The sequence below is a fragment of the Microcaecilia unicolor genome, chromosome 1, assembly GCF_901765095.1.
Source record: "Microcaecilia unicolor chromosome 1, aMicUni1.1, whole genome shotgun sequence".
Taxonomy (NCBI): domain Eukaryota; kingdom Metazoa; phylum Chordata; class Amphibia; order Gymnophiona; family Siphonopidae; genus Microcaecilia; species Microcaecilia unicolor.
Genome location: NC_044031.1, coordinates 132,142,100 through 132,151,275, shown reverse-complemented (window position 1 = coordinate 132,151,275; position 9,176 = coordinate 132,142,100).

Below are 9,176 nucleotides of genomic sequence, written 5' to 3'. Positions count from 1 at the left end.
CATAAATTACAATAATATGCATTAACACATTAATGCAGTTTAATAAATCTACCCTAAGTTCATATGGATCATACGGGTACAACCAAAGCAGTTTACATATATAATATGCAGGTATTTTTTTCTGTTCCATTCGGGGTGAAATGACTTGCCCAATATCATAAGGAGTGTGAGCAGGATTTGAGCCCTGCCTTCCCTGGTTCTCAGCCTGTTGATTTAACTACTAGGGCAGGGGTGGGCAAACTATAACCCACAAGCCAAACCCAGTCAGCTGGCACTTAAAGTTGACTTACTACACATCACCAGTGTTATAGTGGCCTCTGGCTCATTAACAGTCACCCAGCAATCAGTGTGCCAATATGAACACCCACAATCCATAATATTCATCTTTAGTGTTGTGCAAATATCAGTGTATCATTAAAAGTGGACATTCAGGATACTGATGATGATAATGTCAGCAGAAAAATCATTATTACTGAGTAAGTTTTCTTGCAGTAGAAATGCCTATGTAATGCTACATTTTTTGGTATACTACTACTGTAAGCACTGCCTGGGTTTAGCGTTGTATAGAATGGCAATGTGGAGAGACATACTAAATATTGATGAAGGTGGTTTCCTCCTGTACAAAGGTTTTACCTATAGCTCAATTGGCTAATTCTGACTGCACCTCATCGGAACATGAGAAAAAAAATCTTATCCATCCTGTCCAATACTTAGTCATAGACATCCACTGGAGTTGTGAGACCTGATACTTCTACTGAGACTAGAGTCATGGCTCCCAATGCATCCCCCAGGCCAAGATAAGTTCCTACCCCTGCACTTGGCTATTCCTTCACTTGTGTGATTGCCCTTTATTTCCATTCATGAAACCATGGTGCGTTACACAGGTGTGCAATCAGGAGTGACGTGGAAATGTTACCATGGCCAGATGCTCAGATTCAGAACAATACCTGGACTTTGCTCTCAGTACCTTGCAGCAGCATGAGTCTTAACTTGCAGCAGCTTGCTTTTGAGCATTTGAGTAGTCATGCATGCCTCTCCTTCCCATAATTTGGGATTAATGGGCAGCATGGAGGACAATGATAGCCAGGCCCTACTTTGTGCAATTATTATTATTATTTGTGACATTTATATCCCACATTATCCCAAACAAGTTTGAGTTCAATGTAGCTTACAATAAACAGTATAGGATACATAACAAAGAATAATGCGGGACCAGCAAGGAGGCTGATTCAAGATGGCGTCGAGTTAAGACTTGACTGCCAAACTCAGAGAAAGAATTTCCTGCTTAACTCTTTTTTTCTGCTTTAATTATGCCTAAGAGAAAAGGAAAAGTCAGAGGAGGTTTCTCCTCACCCTCGACGGACCCCAATCGAAGGCAACCTCCGATAAAGGCTTTCACAGTACCTGTTACACCGCTGGGCGTTCCGCTGCCCAAAGCTGAGAGGAGCACGGGCTTGGAGAGTGAAGTTTCACTTAGCCCCTGAAGTCCTTGTCAGGCTCGTGAGGTGGAAAACAGCTCCGGGGGAAGTCCCGCCTATCAGCCGGTGTCAGAGGCTGTGCAGCGTGGAGAGGAGAACTTCCCTGGTGATATGGAAACACCACAAATGGAGGACACTCCGGAAGACCCGAGCCTGACTTCTACCCCCCAAGGTAGCAGGGGGAACATCATGGAACAACATTCTGCGGTGTTTGAAACTCAGCCAGTCCCAGAGATACAACTGCTACCTTTAGAGAAACCATCAACGGTAACGTTAGAGTCTCTGAGGGGGGCAGTGGAATCACTGCATAAGGTATGCCTTAACTTTGTTTTGACTTCAAAGGCAAATGTTGTGAAAATTGATTCTTTACAAATTGAATTAGCCTCACAAGGGACTAATTTAAAGAAAGTGGAACTTTCAGTAACTCAGTTACAAGAGCAGGAAAACAAACGTCTTCAGAACGCTGCTCTGGTACATAGAAAAATTGAAAACTTAGAGAATGGGGCAAGAAATTTAAATTTGAGACTCTTGAATTTTCCTTTTCTCAAATTTACCCCATTAAGAGATTTGTTTAATAAGTTTCTTAAGGAAGTTTTTAAATATCCTGAAGCAGGGGCGTATCTGGACTCTGGCGGTAGGGGGGGCCAGAGCCAGAGAGAGGGTGCACATTTTAGCCCCCCCCCCCAACGACCCCCCCCCCCCCCGCCGCCACTGCCGCCATTGCCAGAACCTCCCCACCAACGACTCTCCACCCTCCCCCCCTGCCGTCAACCCTCCCCCGCTGCCGTTGTTTACCTTTGCTGGCGGGGGACCCCAACACCCCCGCCAGCCGAGGTCCGCTTGCCGCCTTTTAAGATATTTCTTCAGCTGGCGGGGGACCCCAACCCCCGCCAGCCGACCCGACATCTTTAAAGTTCTTCTTCGGCCTCCGTGGCCGTGCTGTAGTTGACTGTTCAATCCAGTTTGGAGTCTGACGTCCCAGCACGTTGTCCTGCACGTACAACGTGCTGGGACGTCAGACTCCGAACTGGATTGAACAGTCAACTACAGCACGGCCACGGAGGCCGAAGAAGAACTTTAAAGATGTCGGGTCGGCTGGCGGGGGTTGGGGTCCCCTGCCAGCTGAAGAAATATCTTAAAAGGCAGCAAGCGGACCTCGGCTGGCGGGGGGTTGGGGTCCCCCGCCAGCAAAGGTAAACAACGGCAGCGGGGAGGGTTGACGGCAGTAGGGGGGTCCAGGGCAAAATCTGCGGGGGCCCAGGCCCCTGTGGCCCCACGCAGATACGCCCCTGTTCTGAAGATAATCTCCCTCCAATACAAAAGCTTTATTTGTTGCCCAATCGTGGTTTAAAAGCAAAGGACCAAGCGCCTATAATTCAAGCTTCTGAAAATCTGGATGTTTCTGCTTTGCTGGAACAGTCACAGGAGGACTTTGAATTTAGATCTACGTTATTGGTATCTTTTGTCTTTCTTATGGATAAAGAGGCGTTATTGAGACAGTATTTAAGACAGATTTCATCAGTAATTTTTATGGGGGAGAAAATCCAGATATTTCCTGATGTATCCAGAACTACGCAAGAAAGGAGAAAGAAATTCTTACTCTTGAGACAAGAGACACTACAGATGGGGGCGAAATTCCAATTGAGATTTCCATGTAAATGTGTGATATTTTTTGAAAATAAGACATACCATTTCTTTGAACCAATACAACTAAGATCTTTTTAAAATGCAAGGGTTCCAAAACCTCCATAGATATCTAATTTAGGACTTTGAATTATGATGATGTAACTATAAAATAGCTCGACGCTTTCCTTTCTAATATAAGTTTCTTAAAAATATCTTAATCCTCTATATAAGATTTATGTTAATCAGCCTCTTTATTTGAGGACTATATATAAAGGAACTGATTTTGTTGTCATATGGATTAAGCATAATGACCATGTATATTGCTTTGGAATTCACTTTTTTTTATTTTCTTGACAAAGTTTATCTTTGGAATGTAATTGAAAAATTGAATAAATAAAGAATTAAAAAAAAAAAAAGAATAATGCATAAGAAAGTAATTTGTTGTAAGAATCCAATTTTACAATACAATGGAACTTATGCAGGATGCAAAGAACAAATCATAAAGAAACTTCACACCGCTCAAAACATGGTAGCCAGACTTATATTTTGAAAAACGCGATTTGACAGCGCCAAACCCCTCCAAGAAAAACTGTACTGACTTCCAATCAAAGAACGTATTGCTTTCAAAATCTGCACCCTGGTTCATAAAATCATCTACGATGAAGCCCCGGGTTATATGACAGACCTCATAGACCTACCAACCAGAAACACAACAGGATCAACACGCTCACACCTAAATCTCCACTACCCAAGCTGCAAAGGATTCAAATACAAATCAACTTATGCATCCAGCTTTTCCTACATAAGCACACAACTATGGAACGCATTACCAACAGCCATAAAAACAACGTATAACCACCTAAACTTCCAGAAAACACTAAAAACTAACCTGTTCGAAAAGGCATACCCTACTGATCCAACTTAAATGCCTGAACCCTACAACACAACGAAACCAAAGCTCATAATGGACATAAAATAATTCTTCCTCTCTACGATTCCCTAACGCGTCTGTCACACATGAACCTTATTCTACCACAAAATCGCTTTGTATTTGTTCATACCGGAATTGGTGAATGTAAGCCACATTGAACCTGCAAATAGGTGGTAAAATGTAGGATACAAATGTAACAAATAAAAAAATCATAAACATACAGCGATAACTATGGATGTTTAACATTTAGAAAATCTATTATGAATGAGAAATTGTATATGAAGCAATGAGAAAGTTAATGGTAAATAGAGTAATAACCAATTCAGGTAATAATTAATTGTTTGAGATATACCATATAGTCTGGAGCTGTGCCATTTAGTATTTGAAAGATAAAGGTACATAATTTGAAGGTAATTCTCGCTTTGATGGGAAGTCAGTATAATTCGATTAATAAAGGGGAGGCACTTTCAAAATGAGAGATTTTTATATATGAACCTGGCTGCAGTGTTTTGAGCTGTTTGGATTTTTTCAACAGGTACTCCTTACAGCCAGCATATATGACATTACAATAATAGAATTGAGATCATGTTAATAATTCCCTCTGAGAGCTGGGTCCAGCAGTAATAGTAGAGCTCTGGCAGCCACACATATCACCTTCAGCATTAACCAAGGTAAGTAGTAGGACTGACAGCCCTTCTGTCTTGTCCTTCATTTTCTATATAGAGGAAGTTGGGAATAGGGAAGTCTGCTCAGGATGAGGAAAGAAAGGGATGAGACAGAAAGAGAATGAGTCCATGTTTGAGGAGAATCTGATTCTAGAAAAGGTCCAGGAGGAACTGAGGGAACATGAGCGTATGTGTGATGTGCTGGGACAGGTGAGCAATGTGCTCAGGTTAATAGACAGTTAAAAGTGAAGCACAGAATAGCAGAAGGCAAGTAGAGCATAGCCCCAAGATAAGACCCCATTCTGCAGGACAGAACAGCCCGAGAGAGTGTTACTGAAAAAACAGGCTGAAGGTATGGGTAACCCATCAATGCATTGTGTACTTCCATTCTCCAGTGCCAGAAGAGATGGCAGAGGAAATTTAAGACTGAAAACTGAAGGAAAAAAAATCCATGAACAGTTACTGCTATGGCAAGACCCAAATCTTCACCAATTTGCTAAGGGAGCAAGATCCTGGTATGAATTTGCCCTACAGTATGAGATAATGAAGTAGGCCCTGCCTATTTCTCAATGTTCAGGGGGTATCCCCTCCAGGTTTTGGAGGTAAGTTTAAGAGACTCTCAGGCCTCTATTAACCCAGGGGCTTCCTGCTTTTCCTCCCTAGTAATCTATTTAAGAGGAGGGCTGTAGGATCCTAAGGAGAGGCTTGTCAGACAAACCTTGGAAAGCACCCTTGCTGATGACTATATAGGTCAGTGGTGCTCAATGTCGGTCCTCAAGGTCCTAGGTCAGGAGTGCTCAATGTCGGTCCTTGAGATCCGTAACCCAGTCAGGTTTTCAGGATTTCCCCAATGAATATGCATGAGATCTATTTGCATGTACTGCCCCCATTGTATGCAAATAGGTCTCATGCATATTCATTGTGAAAATCCTGAAAACTCGACTGAGTTGCAAACCTCAAGGACTGACATTAAGCACCCTTGATATAGATTATCCAGAAAAGAAGACCAGCAGCCTCGCTCACATTAAACATCATCTGCCATTTGGTTGCCCAATCTCCCAGTCATGTAAGGTCCTCTTGCAATTTTTCACAATTGTCTTGCAATTTAACAACTTTGAATAACTTTGTATTGTCAGCTAATTTAATTACCTCACTAGTTATTCTCATCTCTAGATCATTTATAAATATGTTAAAAAGCAACAGTCCCAGTGCAGACCCCTGGGGAGCCCCACTATCTATCCTTCTCTATTGACCATTTAACCCTACTCTCTGTTTTCTATCTTTTAACCAGTTTTTAATCCACGATAGAACACTACCTCCTATCCCATGACTTTCCAATTTCCTCTGGAGTCTTTCATGAGGTGCTTTGTCAAATGCTTTTTGAAAATCCAGATACACAATATTAACCAGCTCACCTTTATTCACATATTTGTTCACCCCTTCAAAGAAATGTAGTAGATTGGTGAGGCAATATTCCCTCAACTAACTGCCTTTCCCTCATTAATCTATGCTTATGTATATGCTCTGTAATTTTATTCTTTATAACAGTCTCTACCATTTTGTCTGGCACTGATGTCACACTCACCAGTCTATAATTTTCCAGATCACCTCTGAAACCCTTTTTAAAAACTGACGTTATATTGGCCACCAAATTACATATTACTAACAATAGCTCTGCAAGTTCATTTTTTAACTCTATCAGTACTATGGGATGTATACCATCCATTCCAGGTGATTTGCTACTCTTCAATTTGTGCAGTTGCCCCATTACATCTTCCAGATTTACAAAGATTTGTTTCAGTTTCTCTCACTCATCAGCATTGAATACCATTTCTGACATTTGTATCTCTCCCGCATCTTCCTTGGTGAAAACCAAAGCAAAAAATTAATTTAATCTCTCTGCTATGGCCTTGTCTACCCCGAGTGCCCGTTTTACCCCTCAGTCATCTAGCAGTCCAACTGATTCTTTTCTCGTCTTCTTGCTTCTAATATACCTAAAAATATTTTTACTATGTTTTTTTTTTTGCCTCTATTTTGTGATCATTTCAGGGGCCATACCATACACACACAGAAAAGAAATTGTGCATTGTTCTTCTTCCTTAGGGCCATCTTTCACTTTCTTGAAGTGGAGGCATCACAATCCAGTTCTGAGCAGCACATGTATGAACCTAAGAGTAGGTGCGGGAAGAATCAGACTCTACACCAGAAACAATTCAGTGAAGTTTATGGTGGTTGGTATACCAAACAGTCTCTGCTACACAAAAGACACCCCCCCAAATTCTATATATCGTGCTTTAAGTTGTGCACACTAATTTGGCCACATGGCCAAATTCCACACACTTTTGATTAATAAGCCAATCAGCACCGATAATTGGTTCTTAACAACAAATTAGTGGCACTAATTGGCTTTAATTATAATTTACATGCACAACTTTCTAGGTGTGTTCTATAATGCGGTGCACGTAAATTCTAAGTTGAAAAGGGGGCATGGCCATGGGTGTGGAAAGGGCAGGCTGTAGGCATTTCAAAAAACTATGTGCACTATTATAGAATACACCCGATCTGCTCCTAACTTAGGCGTAGGTATTTAGGCCTGGTTTTAGCTGGCCTAAATGGGTGCACCTAACCTTTAGGCACAAAAACAGCGCATGAGTGTATTCCATAAACTACGCCTAACTTTAGGCATAGTTTATAGAATCATGCTAACTGCGTGGTTTTATGGTACTGGTTTTTAAGGTGCCTTATGCAGTTTTTTCCCTATAGCTTATTGGAAGCAACATAAACAAAACCATAGTATCCACTCTCAAACAGCAGAGGAGTAGCCTAATGCAATACTTCTCAACCCAGTCCCTGGGGCACACCCAGTCAGTCAGATTTTGTAGGATATCTACAATGAATAATCATGAGAGAGATTTGCATACACTTCCCCCTTGGTATGGTACTCTCTCATGCATATCCTGAAAACCTGACTGGTTGGGTGTGCCCCAAGGGCTGGGTTTAGAAACACTGGCCTAGTGGTTAGCACAACAGGCTGTGACCCAGTGAGACCAGGGTTCAAATTCCACTCACTGGCCTTGGGCAAACTACTTAATCCTCTATTGCCTCAGGTACACACTTAGGGGGTCTTTTACTAAGCTGCGGTAGAGGTTTTAGCTCACGGTAGAAATCAGCTATTTGTCTGTCTTGATTAGATTGTAAGCTCTGTCGAGCAGGGACTGTCTCTTACATGTTCAGTGTACAGCGCTGCATACGTCCAGTAGCGCTTTAGAAATGATAAGTTGTAGATAAACGCTGAGATGCTCATTATATTCCTATGGGTGTCTCGGAATTTACTGCCAGTTGATTTCTACCATGAGCTAAAAACACTACCGCGGTTTTGCAAAAGACTCCCTTAGATTGTAAGCCATCTTTGGACAAGGGAATACCTATCGAAGCTGAATGTAACTCACCTTGAGCTACCACTAGAAAAGCATTAGCTAAATACTAAAAATTTAATTTAAAAAACCCCATTATATCTCTTTCAGAGAATAGTTCCCTTCTTTCAAGTCCAGGAGTACCAGAGGAGTGTAGTACTCTTATCACAGTAGCATGAAAGATGATATGTGTATCCGCACTAATTACAGTTTTAACACGTGATAAAGAACTTTTCAGGGTGGTAACCACAAAGGATATGCTTCACAGCCTTTGCACTTACAAAGCATTAACTTTTGCTGTTAAAATGCAACGAGTTTAAAAACTTACTACAATTTAGTAAAATATTCTCTTTGTATTCTTTCCATTTGCCATGGCTTTTATTTTCATTTCTCACTCATTGGAATTTTCATACACACAAACACACAGACTAGAAGAATTGCACAAATACTTGGCATCTAATTAATCCCAGTTAAGCAAGGTCTAAGAACCAGCTGACAAAACTTTTTGCCTGAAGCTTTTATAAATCAAAACAACATGCTAGAAAGCCTGAGAAAACTTTTCAAGAGCTTCTTCCTATGCTGAATTGTTTTCTTTGTTTTATTTAATAGGACCGAAATGCTATATGAATTAATTAAATTATCTACAATAAAATTAATTGTCAAGGTCTGCCATGTCATTGTGGCTTGGGAGTTTATAGAAATTATGGTAAATAAGACAGTTTAACATCTATTCCTTGTAGTGCTACAGTACTGAATAGTGCCTTTCTTGATTGTTGCAGTTGTCCAGGTCTTGCTGCGACTGAGTAAGAGGAGCCAAAGTTTCAGCCATCATGCTGTGGTTTTCTTCAGAGCATGCTGTGAGGTCTGCACTTTGTCTTTATATTATAAATAGTGGGTTCTCAAAACTGATTGGCTGGGGTTTGAGATGATTTCAGTGGAAAATTGAAGAAGGAAAGTCCATTGGCCACAACTTTGAATTTTGACAGGAGAGTCCACACAGCACCTTTCTTCTCTCTGTATTCTAGAAGACTATTGTAATTATGAACAGCTCCATTGAAAGTAA